The sequence below is a fragment of the Lytechinus variegatus genome, chromosome 3 (genome assembly GCF_018143015.1).
Source record: "Lytechinus variegatus isolate NC3 chromosome 3, Lvar_3.0, whole genome shotgun sequence".
NCBI classification, from domain to species: Eukaryota; Metazoa; Echinodermata; class Echinoidea; order Temnopleuroida; family Toxopneustidae; genus Lytechinus; species Lytechinus variegatus.
This window is the reverse complement of record NC_054742.1, coordinates 67,908,301-67,927,211: the sequence shown is the minus strand read 5'-3', so window position 1 is coordinate 67,927,211 and position 18,911 is coordinate 67,908,301. Positions and strand designations below refer to the sequence as shown.

Genomic DNA, 18,911 nt, shown 5'->3' with positions numbered 1-18,911 from the left:
CTTATGAAACTGCCCCTCTTTCTCCCCTTATCTTTCACCCCCCTCTCTCTTTCCCAACTTTTATACAGTGCGTCCCATAAAACCACCATTTTTTAAAAGAATAATTGATTCATTGATTTCATAATATTTGTTTTCATGCATCGCAGAATTATAAATAGTCCACGCATATAATACCGTGAACTTTCAGTCTAAAATGACATTTGATCAGAAGTATGTGTGAAGATATTATGAAGGATACATCGACTTTGTGTAAGACAGGGATAACTCCTTGGCATATCTTTTGTATTATTTGTTAAATTTACTTAAAAATTTCTAAATAAGATTAGATTTAAATTCAGACCCAAGGCTCTGCGCAAGTCGTTTCTTGACATGCCCAGGTGTCTGAAACAATGACTTTATGATTCAAGTATTTGGTCTCTGATCAAAGAAAAGATTCTTGAGAGACAGATTTCCTTTTTGTTTGTGGGACGCATTGTACATGTTTATCCTTACCTTTATTTCATACAGCCCTTTGAAATAGAGTGAACTTCATGAAATGCACGTTTATATTAATAATCCTGATCCAAAATTTCAGCAAAGGAATGGAGAAAACTTTCAATTATCCTTGGATTCATACCTCTTATGATGTGAAATACAAGTGAAAACTTAACTTTATCCATCACGGATTAATAATCTTTAGAATTTTTAAGTAAAGTAACATTTATTCTTGATTTGAGAGTGCCATGGTATGATTTGTATGGATGGCATCTTTGAATGCATTGTTATTTTTTTTTCATGAGAGTGCAATCAAATATGAGACAAAATATGCAGCGTATGTTCAGAAAATATTCTTCCGACTCATCTGCAATACTGTACTTTTTTATGAAAAAAATTAAAAAACTATTCAACAAAATTCTTTATGGTGAAGTTCACTCTAGTAAAATAAAACCATACAAAACATCTAGTTTGAAATGAGATATCTTGGAATGTTGAAAAATGCATTGTCATTGAGGGAACTTTTCACGAATAACTAAATGTTTTTACACCCTTCATGACTTCTTTTGGATAATGGAAAAACCGGGGGGGGGGGGGGTGATGGTTGATCAAGTGTACTTTCATTTGGTGAATATTAGAATAATTCATCTCATAAGAGGATATTGCAGCCATGGCGGCTTGGCGTTATATATGAACTATTATTTTTATTCAAAGTCCATCAATTTCAATCCATTTTTCAACATTTAACCAAGTCTAGAATCTGGATGTGAGGAATGTGTGTTGAAGGGGTGCCTGGATGGCTAATTGAGAGTTGCACATTAACAAACGGTATTTTTTCAGTAAGTTTATGTTTAAACCAAAAGAATTGCCAATATTGTGGACAAAATGGATGGCATTTCGTTCGAAAGGCTTAACTTTCAAAGTAATTGTGGATAATGTGCAACTCAATGGGAAGGGGGGGGGGGGGGTGCTGACTTTCTGCAAGCCAAAATATGACATGATCCTTGAACTATATAATCTGAAATTACCATGTTTTGGATTTCATCAAGTTTTTGAGTCGATCACCTTAAAAATTACCTTTATGAAAATATTTGTTTGGCAAGTGCAAAACGGTAATCCAATGAAGTCCAGCACCTCGCCTAATATGACTGAATAAACATATGGAAAATATTCAGCGACAAATTACTCGAGGCATTTGTGAAATTTCTATCTATACCTTACTTGACAAAACTTTAGGGGGGAAAAAAAGAACATGGGCTGTCTAAATTTGGATTACCAACTGCACTTGTACCCATGTTAAAAAGATAAAAGCTTGGCGTTTTAGAAACAATGTCATTTCTGGCTTGCAAACAAGGTTCTATGACATTTGCTCCTGCAACAATTATTCAGGCCAAAAATCCTCACATTTGTACGAACATGAACCCTAACCTGAAAACTAAACCTAACTCCCATCCTCACATTCTGAGCAAAACATCCTATCATCGCAAGAGCAAATGTCTTGTTGAAAAAAAAAGAGGGAGATCATAACAGAAAAGGGGAGGGGGTCAGAACAAAGGGGAGGGGAGGAGGATCATAACGAAGGGCAGGGGGATCATAAAAGGAAAGGGCAGGGGGAGGGACCATAACAGAAAAGGGCAGGAGGAGGGATCATAACAAAAGGGCAGGGGGGAGGGATCGTAACAGAAAAGGGCAGGGGGAGGGATCATAACAGAAAAGGGCAGGGGGAGGGATCATAACAAAAGGCAGGGGGAGGGATCGTAACAGAAAAGGGCAGGGGGGAGGGATCATAACAGAAAAGGGCAGGGGGAGGGATCATAACAGAAAAGGGCAGGGGAGGGATCATAACAAAAGGGCAGGGGGGAGGGATCATAACAAAAGGGCAGGGGGGCAGGGAGGGATCGTAACAGAAAAGGGCAGGGGGGAGGGATCATAACAGAAAAGGGCAGGGGGAGGGATCATAACAGAAAAGGGCAGGGGGAGGGAGGAGGATCACAACAAAAGGGCAGGGGGGGGAGGGATCATAACAAAAGGGCAGGGGGGGAGGGATTGTAACGGAAAAGGGCAGGGGGGAGGGATCATAACAGAAAAGGGCAGGGGGTAGGGATCATAACAGAAAAGGGCAGGGGGGAGGGATTGTAACGGAAAAGGGCAGGGGGGAGGGATCATAACAGAAAAGGGCAGGGGGTAGGGATCATAACAGAAAAGGGCAGGGGGAGGGATTGTAACGGAAAAGGGCAGGGGGGAGGGATCATAACGGAAAAGGGCAGGGGGTAGGGATCATAACAGAAAAGGGCAGGGGGGAGGGATTGTAACGGAAAAGGGCAGGGGGAGGGATCATAACGGAAAAGGGCTGGGGGGAGGGATCGTAACGGAAAAGGGCAGGGGGGTAGGGATCATAACAGAAAAGGGCAGGGGGGATCATAACAGAAAAGGGCAGGGGGGAGGGATCATAACAGAGCATAAATAAGCATACTGAAAAGCAAGAAATTTTCATTTTCCAAGTAATTTATTAAATATAAAAAGAATGAAATTAAAAAAAATGACCGGCAGCCAAGAAGATTCATTCAAGTATACAGGTTTCCATAGCAACTGACCTCTGATTCAATGGAGCCGACCCTAAACCTCACAAAATGACCAGCAAGCCTGATCTGAGCTGGGGGGTCTTCTTGACAAAATCACACAATACATGACACCACTACAAATTGTCCTATTTTCAAGTATCCAGGGCGGGCACTGGTCACTGCCAAGCATGGTATGCAGCATCTTTAATGTAGGTGCTTTATTTTCAAATTCAATGACGCTTTGTGTAGCCTAGAGTATGAAAGACAATACACTGGTTTTCCAAGCAATTGTGTTGTGTTGCCCTTGGCAACAATTGTAATTGGGAGTGACCTACCCACAATGTGCATCCCCCTTTGTAATTTCTTTATTCACCCTTGAACAAAACCACCACCTTATCTTCCTCACGACCTCCGCCTCCCCCTCAGCAAATAGTCTAGGCAGAAAGTGCAGCTACATCTTTGCTGATCACACAATACGTATGCGCTGTGTCTGATGCCGAAGACTACAAATGGGAAGTGCGAAGCACTCATCGCCTGTAGACCCTTGTTTTGCATTAGTCGGTACTTTGTTACCATCGACTAAGATTTGGCACCAATTTTTTGTACAAAGATGGATCCCAGACACAGAAGTTTAGCATAACAGCAAAGATATAACCGCAACCCCTGCCTAAATTATACGCTATCCTCCCTACATGCTTACCGGTTGATCCACTAATCAGGCTGTCTCTCTAACCTCCTTGTACTATCCATCTACATCTGTCAATCTGTCTTCATTACACACCCTTGCAACATACTTTCCATGACTGATTTTACAATGTTCTAAGTAATTTCATTATATTATTTTTTTATTGATTTCTATTGATTAAACAAATATCCTTCCGAATTTATAGTTTCATCAGTGTTAATTGTCATAATCATTAACATTTTTATTCCATAATGTATTCTTATGGTGAGGATCTTCATATTTTATTTTAATTTTGTTTTTAATATTTTCTATTCATTTCATTAATCAATTTATTTATTCATTTATTTATGTATTTCATTAATTCTTTATTCATTCATTCATTTATCTATTTATTCATTTAATGATTTGTTATTCATTTATTCATTTTTCAATTCATTCATATATTAATCTATTTATTTATTCATTTCTTAATTTATCAATTTTTTTTGGGGGGGGGGCTTCTCCTTTTTGAATGAGCAAATGGAAAATATTACACAAAATTTTGCAATGATATATACCCTGTTCTGAACAAAATGCAATTTGTGTAATTTCAATGAGCACTGCATTTTGGTGAAAAGCAAGAAAGAAACGGGGAATAAATATTCTGGTCTTTTTCTTTCCTTTTCCTTTTTTTTTAATTCATTTTTTTCAAGGGGGGACCAAATGTTTGTTTGCATACTGTATCCATCACTTCTTGGCACACAACACTGAGAGATATGGAGTCAGACAAATCAGAATGACAAGAATTGTGAATCTATATCTAATAGGATAAACCCTCAACATAGGCTTGTCTTGAGGAAGTGCACTTTATATCCAACGACCGTTTCTAATCCTCCATCAATCATTACATTTGGTTTAATTATTCTTTTGTCATATTTGTTTGGATTTGAAATCAATGAAATAAAAATACAATGCATGTATTCTAGTCGTGAAGCGCAATGTCAAATTTCACAGAAAGCAACCGGGAAAATCTCCCAAACTCGTTCCAGACTGGATGTAGGAAACCATTTCTTTAGCCAAAGGGTCACTTACAGTTGCAACAATCTCTGAGAAGCAGACATCCAATTACTCAGTTACATTCCTTATCTTCAAACAGAATCTGTCAAAACACTCAAGAAATCCTGCCATGCGAATATCCATCTTTGTGAGGATGCCACCAAAGCCTTCTTAAATATATCAAGCCCTCTCGCGTAAAAGCAGCCAAGTGAATAAATGCAATTGTAATTTATGCGGGATATGTCACAAACTGTTCCTTGAGAAAATATATACAAGACCATTGAACGATTGGAAAAACATGCGGGGGGGGAGGGGAAATAAACCAGACTGCAGAAAGCTGACAATGGGTGATTTCAAGTCCGGTGCTGGCCTTGGTGTTGAAATTTGGATTGCTTCCCCTTGCTCCAAATCTTATTCAGAGTTTGTAAAACTGATCCACATCATATCACTGACATCTCAACAACTAGGGAGTGACTTTTCGGGATCATGAAAACACCAACACCAAAAGGTCAACACTGAACTTGAAATCACCTATTGTGGTGAATCGCTACCATACCCAAAGACCAATAGGTGGAAGAACAGCCAAACACTAACACACGTCCCATCCCAAGGATCTGGTTGAGGAACTACAATTACCCTGAGACATGATCAATGGAACCATGAATGAAAGAAAGGAACTCGTTCTATGATGGCCTCCTCAGATGCTTTGTATGACATTACAAGGACAGCGATAGACCTGCATGCTCCCATGAAAGATATCTCGATGGTACAAGATGAAGTGATACAAACGTTGTAATAATGGATCTTATCCATGGGAAGTCAATATATTTTATGAAGAATCAATCACCAAGAAACATTGCATCAGCAATACTTGGCAGAAACAAGCAAACTGGATCACTTGAGTAAAGGCCATATCTCCCTTCTCCAAATCCAACTATGACAATGCTGACAAAGGCTTCAAGAATCTGCCATGTTAGTCAGAAAAACGTATCAGATGAATGCAGCTTCCCTGTTCGTGATATAATCAACTGGAACTAGATCCTTGAAGAATTCCTATGTCACCACAAAAGCAGAGAAAGTCAAGTCGAGAGGGCAATTAGTTAAAGATGACGAGAGCCAGGCATATCAGAATGATACGATTCCCATTTAAGACCATCTGTATATGGCACCATTAACGCCTCAGAAGACATCAGGATTTTAACATCCAATAGATGATATGTAACTCGCAGAGTGTTTTGAGAAGCTGGATATCAAACATGAGATAAAAATAACACATCTCCTCTTCGTCAGAAGTTACTTGAGGATCACTGGCAGATCCAAGGGGGGGTACAGCCTTTTTAGAGGCACAATTAAAATTTGTAATGTAAAATGCCGTTAAAACACAAGTGTGCCTCCCCCTTGAAAGTGAAGACCTTTTTTTCTTTTTGTTGACAAAATTTTTCTCAATTTTGGGGGTGGAAATCTTTTTTCTTTTTTTGGCCAGTCAAATTTTTTTTGTGGACAAGATGTCCTTAATTTTAGAGTGAAAACCTTTTTTTTTAATTTTTAATTTTGAATTATTAATTTTTTTTTGGCTTGTCAAATTTTCCTTGGGAAAATGTGCCCCCCCCCTTGGAAAACCCTGGATCCGCCCCCTATTGAGGATTATCACATTAACAGATTTCCAAATAATAAATACGAAGATGTCACATGCAATTGAAACAGATTTCCGGAATTCAGCAGCACTCTCTTAAACAACTGTTTTTTAACAATTATGATCAATGCCATCCAGTTCCAAAGCCTTCTTGGCAAAACCATCCATTGATGAAATTCAACATGCCAAAGTCCAATTACAAACATTGATGAATTCAAGGATCAGCTAGAAACACAATGGAAAATGCTGGCAAGACAGTAATCAAAATTTGACATTGCACTTCTGAAACTAGACTAACATGCATTGCTATGATTGATGGGGCCTTTTTTTTTACATTTTTTATTTCTACACATTGTGGAAAAATCATTTAAGCACACAATCCTCATAAAATTTTGTTAAAGAATTATATCTGAAGCTTGGTGAATAGCAGATTTTTGGCAGACAGACCGATATTGAGAATCCACCTTCCATCACAAAACCTGCCATTTGACGCAGTCCATTATCTCTACACATTGAGTGATTTCATGATGGATACACGCTTGCACAACCATGAGGTTTAGGGGAATGGGGTTAGGACCAAGATGATCATTCATTTAAATTAGTCGGTCCGAAAAATAAACTTATACCAAAAATGTGAACAGCTATATTGCAAAATATTGATAATACTTTCTCAAATGGCTCTACAATTAATCTAAACATAATGTAAAATACTTTATTTATGAATTCCTAGCACAATATAATTATCAGTCATGTTGAATACCATGTTGCAAAAGTGTGAAACAAAGATGAATTTAGAGCGACAGCTAGAGCAGACAGTACAGCGAGGTAAAGATGGACAGCAGATCAGTGCATCGACAAGTAATGCCAGTATTGTGGAGTGAAAGGAGAGGGGAAAGTAAAAACATTGAGGGGATGAGGTGGAGTCGTGAGACGGAATGATTGCGAGGGAGAATAGAGATACTACAATAAAGATCAACAGATTGAGACATATAACAAACAAAAGGATATAAATTTTGGTAAAGGGAAAACAATAGTAGTAAAGAGACAAACTTACTCATTAAAAAAAAGAAAAAGATGGGGATTTTGTCCCTGCAAATTTATCGAAATTGCCTAAAGGAATGGTACTGTTTTGAAAGATTTTCATGGAAAGAATTTCACTCCAAAGTTTTATGAAAATATTATAAATCTGAAGAGTTCAAATTAGGTTAAAAAAAAAATGGTTAAATACCCTGATGTGGGGAAATGGTTGCCAAATATTTCCACGATAAGTATTTTAACCTCAGAAATACAAAATTGCTGGAAAACCAAATGCATTGTCTCGCAAACTCTAGGCTACACAAAATATCATCAAAATCGACAATAAAGCACTTACATTATTGAAGTTGTATACCATGCTCAACAGCGTCCGGTGCCCCTACCCTGCACACTGAGAAATAGAACTCTCGGTAGTGACGTCACTTATTGCCCGATTCTGGCAGGAAGATCCCAGCTCAAACCAGACAGGAAGCCATGTTTGTGAGGTTCAGGGCCTACTCCATCAATCAGTTCGAGGTCAGCTGCTATGGTCCTTCAACTTGAATGAATCTTCTTGGCTGCCGGTCTTACATTTATTTTTCAAGAAAGAAAGAAATATCATTAATACCAAGCAAGTATCTAAGTACAGACAATTATACAGTAATAGGACATACACGTATGCTCCATTGACATTTCCTCTTGTCTTAGTATCTCAGAGGGCATGGGGCTAGAATTCAAATTTGTAATAGAGATTTTGGTTCAGAAGAAAGTAAAGATAATGGTTACTCCTAAGGCTTAATTCAGTTTTGGAGGTTGGGTTTTATGTTTGGCTTGACATGCAGATTCCCCATTAAAGCAATGGTCATTGGAGCATACGTCATGGAACCAATTAGACACTACAGGGCAGGTCCAAGCTATCAGACATACATGTACATGTAACATAAGAGACAAATCAGAGGGGTGTGTCACAATGATTCAAACTGTGACTTAAAGGTATTGCTTTGTGAGCAGCTGATTAAAATAATTCTCAAACCAAGATGAAACATGTGTACAAGTGGATGTATTAGAACTAATAAACCCGAAAACAACCATTATTGAGAATGAAAAGCTAAAACTACAAGGCAAACCCCGATTTTGTAAATAGGCGTCTTATAGACACCTAAATAGTACACATAAGTGTATGGGATGAAATTAAGCTGGTTTTTCCGGTCACTTTATATTTCAATTTTTGAAGCACTAAATAATCATTTTCGAACACAATTTTTTCTGGGCTTCATTTTTTTTATCATATCACAGACACAGGTGACAAGTGTGACCTTCTAGCTCAGATTTTTTAAAAGCCAAACCAATGTTAACCAATCACTTTAAAATCAGTCTAAAATGCCCAGTGATATGGGCAAAATAATACATCACCATATTGTTTGGATCATGCTCAGAGGATGCACTCTACTGTGTACGAGTCAATGAGACTGCGCATTAAATATCATAACCATAACACTCAAGCATGTCTTTAAGTAGGTTAAACTATTTGTGAAACACTCCAGAGTTGTTTTCCTAGAATCTTAAACTTTTCATGAATTAAAAATGATCTGATAATATGAAAACACTTTTCAGTTTCTATATACTGAAGGTTTTTCAAACCCCCACATGACTGGCAAAATATATAACTGGGACAAAGTTAAAATTTATGCCTCTGCTATTGCCAGATCTAGAATATACATTACACATCAACTTCCAATACTTTAAAATAAGTACCTCTGTGACATTTGACCTCATGAATCTAAAGTGTAACCAGATCATCCTCTCCCAAATATGTATACATAAACCAAGAATAATGATCATCTCAAACAGTTCTTCAGTGGGAACTATATACATGTAGATATGTCAATGTGTAATCTATGTGAACTTGTTCTTTGTCCTCATGACCCAAATACATGCATGAATCAAGACTGACATTGAAACCTCAGTAGCCCTTTGATTATAAATCACAAGAACAAGATATTTCAGATATAGCATGACCTCTGTAACCTTTGACCTTCTGGCCCCAAAATCTTATTGGATCATTGTCCTTCCAATAAATGTACACCAACCAAGTTGGCAGCAGGTGGGTGTTTCATAAAGCTGTTCGTAAAGTTACAAAAGACTTTACGCACGACTGGAACATGTTCCTAAGTCGTAACTCAATTACACAGGAATATCACAGAGCACAAGAAAGGATCACCAGGGGGGCGTTTCATCAACATTTTTGTCCAACAAGTTGTCAGATCTATCTTTTCTTGATTTTGATTGGCTGAGAAGCACTGTAACTATGGTAACTGTCGGATAAAATGGGATTTGTCAGATAAAACGTCTGCATGTCCTTTCATGAAATGCTCCCCAGTTGTGCGTAAAGTCATTCGTATCTTACGAACAGCTGTATGAAACACCCACCTGATCTCTTACAAGTTTTGGAACTACAGCCTCAGGGACGTTGAACTTTGCCATTTGGTTGCAGATGATACTATTTTGAGACATAAAAATGAACACAAATTGATAGAAATACCTGATAATGAACTTTGTTCATGGCTGAAAGGCCTATATAAACCAACGATTAGTTTTCTCCAATTCAACAATCGAGATATAAGTAAATGAAATTGAAAATATTCACCTCAAACTGTCTCAAGTGGTGTAATAATGGACGAAATTGGCATGAGTATATCAATAATATTCATGGAAAAATAAGTTTATATAGGTATCATGCACAAAATGTTGCTACTTTGATAAAAGGATATGAGTTAAAAACAAAGTATATAATCTTGGATCTTCTTATTATGTATGCAAAATATGAATTTTATTCAAGTTTTATTCCAACAGATAGTCGGACTTGCAGATTTCATGAGTTTGGTATACATTGTTTATTCAAAATGTTGATTTGCAATCGTTTAGAAATAGGGAAGTGTTGTAAAATTAAAACTTTGTGTAGTTTTGAAAACAGTATTGTTGAAGAAAATATTTCATGTTTTGTATGATAGCATTTACATTTAATGTAACTATTACATGTGATTACTTATCAATAAAATCATTAATAAAAAAAAAATGGGGGGGGGATGCTAAACAATTCTACGACAAGTAGGTCCAGGGTAAAAAACCAGAGATAAAACTCATTAGGGAAAAACACTGGAAAACCTTTGGATCCACTTTTGCAGAATAGTCAGCACAAAATATAAGGACAAATACAAACTTCATTAAGATAAAGAAACAAACCAAGTTAACTCTACACATATCTCCATGGCCTAATTACTACACCATCTTAATTCTATTGAAGCCTTAGGGGGTGTTGCAAGAAAATATTTGTGATCAATTGCAAATATTCTGTTGCAATTTTACAATTGATAGATCAACGTTAGTTATAGCAAATCAGATTAAACTCCTTGTTTCATGGAGCAGATTTGCAATCAATCACTAATTTGTAATTAACTGCAAGACATATGATTGATGAAGGAACCAAAATTAGACTTGCAATTGATTGCAAGTTTCTTGCAACACCCCATTAGACTTACAATACTATACATAAGATACCCTTCGGCCTAATAAGATGGAGGGGGGGGGTATGGGCCTTCCCCTCAGCATCTTTTGTGATAAATCTGGAACATGAAAAGCCTGCGCCACATTTTTCCATGACTTGTTCATTCAAGCCTCACACAACTTTGAGACCAAATTTGAACCCCCAATTCCGAGTGCGCCGTTCCGAAACTGCAACATTTTATGCAACATGCATGCCAGACCCAAAATTTCTAAAAAATATAAATTTGTGAACAATTCTAAAATAAATTGCATGTTTAGACAAAATTCATTAATGTATCAATCTACTTTTCTGATTAAACTCGATTAATTTCATTTTGTTTATGATCAGAATATGATCAGAGTAAAGTCGCTTGCGATTACCATTGAAAAACATTAAAATACAAAGGAAAAACTGATAGCATTTTTTATGAAGTAAATTTGATGGAAATCCTGCAAAGAAGCGTGAAAAATAATTGATTCAAGCAAAATTGTGATTTTTCAAATTTTATTTCATGCATTAGTTGGCATTATCAATTAATAACAGGTGTGAGATTTTTGAGAAAATATGACTTTAATGTTTTGGAAATTATGCCAGGGATAAAGCTCATGCCAATTTTCGTCAAGATCACATGAACAGCCGAGAAATAAGAAGAGTGGAATCAGCCCCCACCAACCCCATCTTCTTAGGCGCCATACAAATCAGAAAACAAATGATAGCTTGGACCTGCTCCTTGGATTGATAATAAAATGCTTTGGAAAACTTGACATTTCCTTCATTGAATATGAATTACATGACAGAAATCTCTGATAATAAATAGAATTAGCAAAATGAATTCGATTTCTCGAAAGTGGTGTTTGCTCCTTTAGACACCTGGGTCCTGTAACACAAAACTTTGAAATGGATTGCAAATAATAAACAACTATTCTGATTGGTTCCTGGTGCCTACTGCAATGAGTAATTGATTGCAAAACATCTGTGTGACAGAGCTCTTCACTATTAAAACAAAAGCACAGGGGTATTCAAAGGCATTAACTTTGTCCAGGATTGAAAATCAAAATCAATTATTCAGCTGGCAATTCAATCATAATTGCAATCCTTTTGGTTTGGTTTATAAGCCAAGTGGTCAGTTATTTATCAACATATATAAAACACTGTGATTATGGCATATCACCACAGCATTCAGAACTCTTCTAGCAGACATTGTTTCCATGTCTCACATGCCACTATTAAGAGCAACTCATACCTCACAGAGATACTAATAGATGTTACCAGACATTCCATGTAGAAGATGATTTCAAGATTGGTGTCATGTTCCTTTCTCTTATGCCTACAAGATGTATAACAGTAGATAAGGGTTGGATCCATGTTGTAAACTGGGTGGTGTGACTGCAAGTGTAAATAGAAAGAACAAAATATTTAGTTTAACAACATTCAACAACAAAAACAAAAATAACAGAGAGCGAAGTTGGCTCAGTCGGTTAAGTGTCTACCCGTCGAAATAAAAATCGTGGGTTAGAGTCCACCCTGAGGTGGATGACTGAAGCCAGTGCATTGTGTGTAAACGTCTCTCCCCCATTTCATAGATGCAGGCTATGTTACAGGGGAAAACACTGTCCCTCGGATAGGACATTAAATGGAGGCCCTGCGCAGAGGAGAGTCACCACCTTTGCACGTTAAGAACCCACTGCACTATTCTAATAAGAGTAGGGGGAAACCCCGGTGTAGTGGTCCACCTGCATTCCCCCAATCACTTATATCGGAAGGAGAGACCTGCGGGTCACAGTTCCGTGTGCAAGCCCTTCTAGATGACCCAGATTGGCTGGATCCTCCAAAAATGTGCCTTTGAATGTCTTTGACAGACATATGGCGCTCTACATATACTGTGAAATCATCAACATTTCCTAAATAAAAACTAATGTAACTGTAGATCAGTAGGGTAAGGGCGGAGCATGCAGCTAACAGTCGTCAGTAGTTGCGGGGAAATAGAAGGCAACACGGTGCCGTGAACCGGGGCGAGTTACAGGTACATGTAGAAGACAAATGCACATTGAAAGAATCATAAAAAAACTATGAGCATTTGAATATGCTATGCAGATCGTCCCAATGGCAATGTGACCAAGATCTGGGATGTCACACACACACAACTTCCCCATTACTTTAATACATATTTCACTTCAATTTTCTCTTCTATCAAGTCTATCACAAGATCAAGTTTTCCTTTTTTTTAAAAGGACATGTAATAGAAGTTTCGCAACAATATATCATGAATTAATTGATTGTCATATCATTAGAATGTGCAAAAAAAAGAGATGTCTTGGGGTATATTTTTGTCCAAAGGGGAAAGCCATACATGCGTGACATCAGAGATCTTGTTCACAATGCCAATGGAAGGATGTCCATAGCATTTGTGTTTATAACTGTCTTACTGCCTTTTCACTCAAATTTTCATTGAACTTATTCCTGAAAGGTTTCATTCTCCTTTAAATCAATTATTTGCAGAAGGAATTGAAATGAAAGAGGAATCGAAAGGAATAAAAAGTAAAGTTATTACTCACCAGAGATGTAGTCTTTAAAGAGCATAAAGAGAATGTTTTCCAAAGGTATGATCCATGCCAGGAGATTTCTCCAAACAGCTCAGGAATACCTCATTCTGATAAAACATCTTGGTAGGAGGATGAACAGTCTCAGATGGATGGATGAACACAGATCCACAGAAGAAGGTCTCACCACTATCAGAGTATTGGAGAAAAAGAGAACGGGTAATTGAAAGGATGAATTAAGGATGTGCTGAGTTCAAGATTTACAATTATTCTCTTGTTTGGGGCATCTTCACGATTTTAGTTCTCCCTTCGCTAATCACAAATTGAATTTAAAATGAAACAGATGAAAATGTCAGCAGATCTAGCTACCGTATAAGTGTCACTGAAAGGATAAAATAAGGATGTGATAAGTTCAAGGATTACAATTACTCTCTTAACAATTTCAATTCTCCCCTCTACTAATCACAAATTGAATGTAAAAATAAACATCAAATCCTATGTTTCATTATTGAAAGTATGTTATCGATTTATATTACATTCCATGTAAGGACACAAGAATACAAATTTCAACGATGACAAAGCTTCTTTACTCGTTATACAGATTTTATCAATTAAATGTAACTTGATGTAGTGTTAACGATCATAAAAGTATTTAAACCCGAATGGAAGAAAACATCACCCAAGTTTTCGTATTTATATCAGAATACGTTTCCGATATTGTTTCTCGTAAAAAGCAATATGCTCTGTTAAAAAAATCTTAAAATTTTGTCGGGTTGGCAGATCTAGATTCCATAATTTAACAGCATTCAGTTCATATAAACTATGACTTGAAAAAGTAACAAAATTTTGCCTCATTTCCCTGATGGGTTATTTCCCGATTAAAAGAAGTCTGGACTCTGCATCACTAGGTAACAAACCAAATTCTGTATGCCAGTGACTTTCTCTCCTTACCTGGCCGTGAACTTTGACGACAGACTAATTTCATCACATTTGTCATTCAGAAGTACTTCCAAACAGATTAGCATCCTCATAGACCTTAGAGCCTTCCTCGCTGTAATGGCGGGCAAACATCAGGATCCTTCATCAAAGCTTCCTCAGATTGATGCTATAATGATTACATATAATATATAGCATTAATGAAGCCCAATTTATCTAGTTTCCAATTCAATGGCGCTTTATATATAACCCTGGCTGTAGCTCCAGCTGCTAAAGGCGCTTGGTGCATTCAAGGAATTAATCCTGCTGGGTAACCATTCACCTCACCTGGGTTGAGTGCAGCACAATGTGGATAAATTTCTTGCTGAAGGAAAACATGAAGTGGCTGAGATTCGAACCCACGTCCCTCTCATTGAAAGACGGGTTTGTAACCATTAGACCACGACGCCCCCACATTAACACAAAATATAAACATTTGCAGATTCATATGAGAATCTATATATTTTTAATGAAGTCATTCAATTTGAAATAAGTTTGACATATTCATAATTCAGTTTAAGTCTGAGTAATAATGTTTCACCGACATTTAAATGACCGCTAACACACAAAAGAAGTTTAAATTTCAAAATTGGTAAACTGTTAGGAAAAAAGTGACAAAAAGTACCTTAAAACTAACCAAATATTCTGCTGTGCAAAATATTTCGAACCCGACTTCTAACTTTTAGGTCTTGCGCATCTTCTGAGACCAAATTTACAATGCCCGGGTATGCGGTTCGAAGATTTCGCTACATTACCTAAGTGCATGCCAGACTTCAAGTTGCTCAAAATCGTGATTTTGTGTACAAAGTCAATGGAAATTGAATTTTCTCATCTTGTTCATAAGGATATGATTATTTTTACTACTTTCATCAGCAGAAATTAATTGATTTTAGCATAATTATGCTTCAAAATGGTTCTGCTATAAATATGGCAAAAACAAAGAAAGACAAAAGGTAAAAAAAATAAATAAATAAATGAATTTATAAAACAATTGAATAAATAAGGAATTAATTTTCAAACATGATTTCTTTCCTTTGTAATTGTTAGCAATGGTAAAAAGATTTATTACACCAAAAATTAGCATTCTATGAACTTTTTATAGTGAATTAGAGCAAAAAGTATGATTTAGGCATAGATGATTTCAGAAAAATTAACCATGCAGCCTTCCTTGTATATTACATCCCACACTATTATCATGCCAATTTTTACGGCGTTTACACGATCGGTGGCCAAGATCTCAAGGAGGGGTTGATTCACCCCCCCTGGTCATCTAACACCCCAAAAAGCCGGTCTGGTTAAAGGGTTAATGGAAAATGAAAAGAATGAATGAAATATTTCTATCCAAAAAGAGGGAAGAATCGCATTTGCAAGTCTAGATCTAACAACAATGTGAGCATGAGGGGAAATATATGACAGTTGATGCACATATTAAGTTACCCAACCAAAGGAAAAAAATATCCAAAACGTCACTTAAGATCAACTTTTTTTCATGCAAACAGCCATCTTGGGAATCTGACATCTAGCCATTCAATGTCAAAATTTACTTAAAGATCCAGACCGGACCCAAAATAAAATTGATAAATTATATACCAATCGAAAGCTTATAAGCTACTTAATACAGCAAGGTATGCTTTATGCATTTTCACCGCTTCCCAGCTGAGTATTTCTTAGCTATATTGAATATTCCAATTATCGGGCTTCGAACCCCGTTAGAAAATAGGCTTTATTGTGCTTTTCACCTGCCTCGAGACCGTGACGTCACGTTTGTGTAAGAAGCGTCGTGATTCCATAGGTTTGTACACAGAAAAACTGGGTGATTTTTTTGTTTTCCAGAAAACGCATTTCATTCTCTTCACTTCTATCACAGAGGGATATCGCATATTTTTTTTCCCACAAGCTTGAATTTATGAAATCTACAGTTTTGAACTAGTTTTTGCCATATTTTATTTCCTGCTTATTTGGCGCAGATTTCAATTCTATCTGCATTTAGATTATGTATAACAACTTTTCCTGACATAGCAATTTAGGCCCAATAAGAGCCAAACAAAGAAATCACAAAAAAGGTAGTGAATAGTTGTAGGTTTACAACAATTTGAACAGTGAATAATTTTGAGTGCCATTTTCATCTGAAAACGAAAAAAAAAAATGGATTCATAACATGGAAATGGAAGAAAATACCCAATGCTTTTGTACACAAACCTATGGAATCACAACCCTCCAGACACAACGTGACGTCATCATTTCCAGGCGACGTGGGGGTGCTCAATCAAAGCGTAATTTGGAGGAGCAGTTTCTTTGATTTTTATTTAATATTTTTAACTATTGGAAGGAGATATATGTAATATTTTTGGTATATTTGTATTGTATGAATCATTACCTTTATGTTGATATATGATTGTTTTTACACCGGTCAGGGTCTTTAAACAATGAAACGATTCTTTTTTTTTCACTATATGAAATCTAATGGAGATGCCACTGGGTGAGGAAAAAAAATCCTGAATCTTTGTGAAGCATGGCGAGCAAAGCGAGCGGAATGCCCGCCTTTCATGGCGTGGGGTCCAGGGCAATTTTAAGGGAGTTGTTCAGTGATTTCTTTTTTTTAACTTGTCCCCCTTTTTTGCACAAAGGTTAAACGCAACTGCCTGCTTATCTATATTAAATGTTTAAACATTTTTTTAAATAAACATAATGACACAGTCCTACTTCAGTTTGGGGTGATAATCAGAAAAAAAAGAATTCGATCAGAAGCTATTAAACAATTTGTCTATATTCACAATATTATTTTTGTACTCACCTTGTCATTCTTGATTTTGCTTTCAATAGTCTCCATATCGATTGATTCAGTGATGATGTGACGAAGTCTGGATACTCCTTATGGCGCAGTCACATTTCCCCTCCGGTGGCCGTACAGTGAGTTGAAAATGGCCTTTTGAATACTTTTCATACGAGTTTACATATACATGGTTCATATAGATATGCAACAACCATTTACAACTCCCTGTGCGGGCACCACAGGGGAAATGTGACTGCAGCATTTGAAGGCTTCTTCAACAATAGGGAAATGGAAATAAGCCGCTGTGTCCTAATTCCTCCTGTAAAGAAAAAATACATTCATGACATGTCCTTTCAAACATGCTACAAAGTTATTGCTATGAAGAGAACTACATCATCCTTGGATAGAATTTCAATCTCTACACTTGCTATTTGAATTGATGTTCTTGAACTACATGGCAGCTTCAGCAAAACATTCAAAACTATACGTGATGAAAGTCAATGTGCATGCTGGCTTAATTTCAACAATGACTGGAATCTAAAATATCATTAGATCCTGGCCTGGGGAAAGTTGAATAAAGCCTAGTGCACACTATGCGATATGTTGCAATCCCAATATCAAAGAAATTGTATTCACATTTGACATGACATGACATTCCAACCAATAAAATCAGAGTTCAAAATAGAGGAAAGACTATACTGAAATCGAAATTTAGTCTAGTTCGGGCCTCACTGTAGGAATAAAAGAACATTAAATTCCTACCGGTAATCGTAATTCATCATCACCTTGAAGCCCCTTTGGACATCACTCTGACCACAGGGCTTGCAGCAGAGCAAAATTATGATTTTATCATTTCTAACATTATGCCAAACTTCAAATACTTCTTGGAACCTTCACATTTAATGCAATTTGCGAATTATTAAAAAAATTGCATCACATCGCATCACATAGTGTGTGCTGGGCCTAAAAGAGAACCTCTGGCACTTTTTTTTGCCAGAGCTTTTCCATGTGTTAAAGTGTCAATGGCATAATTTTGTTTGCAGAGGTTTTTTATGGCAAAAAATTTATGCAACAGGCCCCCTGGTGTCCAGTGTGCTTTATTGTCAATCTACGTATCAAGAAATTAAGCACACTGGTGAGCACAGGAAGGGTCCATGAAAGGGGAACTATCATGGAAGTGCAGTCTATGAAAGCCACTTTACCTTCTACTGTCTCAGGGTTTGATCCAGAGCCATCATCTTAGGTTTCTGAATAGATAGTCCACATCTGAATGTCTTGTCTTCCAGGGTGGTGCTCCACTTCTTCATCTTCTTTCCCCCTTTTCGCTCCCTTCATCTTCACTCTCATGCTCCTTCTGCAACTAGAATAAAATGCGTTGTTTACATGAGGGTACAATAACCTTTTAAATATAAATTGAAGTATAGTTTTCTAGAGATTGTCGGCTACATTTAACTTTCCACCAATAGAAGGCCTAAAAACAAATGTCTTCAAATGAGATAATGTGTGCTTTGTTGTATAAAAGAACAATAAACCCCAAGACTAAAATAAATTAACAAACAGATCCAAAATTAATGGATCTGAGTATTTTCTGTGGTCATATCACGAATGCTGACGCCAGAGTCATTTAGTATTCCTGAATTTCAATCTTAAGACTGTGGTTAATTGATTTTAAATAAA

The 18,911-nt window shown here is 36.8% G+C and overlaps 1 long non-coding RNA gene across 1 annotated transcript; it reads right to left on the bottom strand.

Annotated features, from left to right (window-relative positions):
- Nucleotides 1-12,056: 12,056 nt before the first annotated feature.
- LOC121412284 lies at nt 12,057-18,590 on the bottom strand. The gene is made up of 5 exons (XR_005969589.1): nt 18,437-18,590; nt 17,256-17,553; nt 14,438-14,591; nt 13,502-13,675; nt 12,057-12,332 (listed from the first exon to the last, which is right to left on the bottom strand). It is a non-coding gene; the product is annotated as an uncharacterized LOC121412284 (long non-coding RNA).
- Nucleotides 18,591-18,911: the final 321 nt, after the last annotated feature.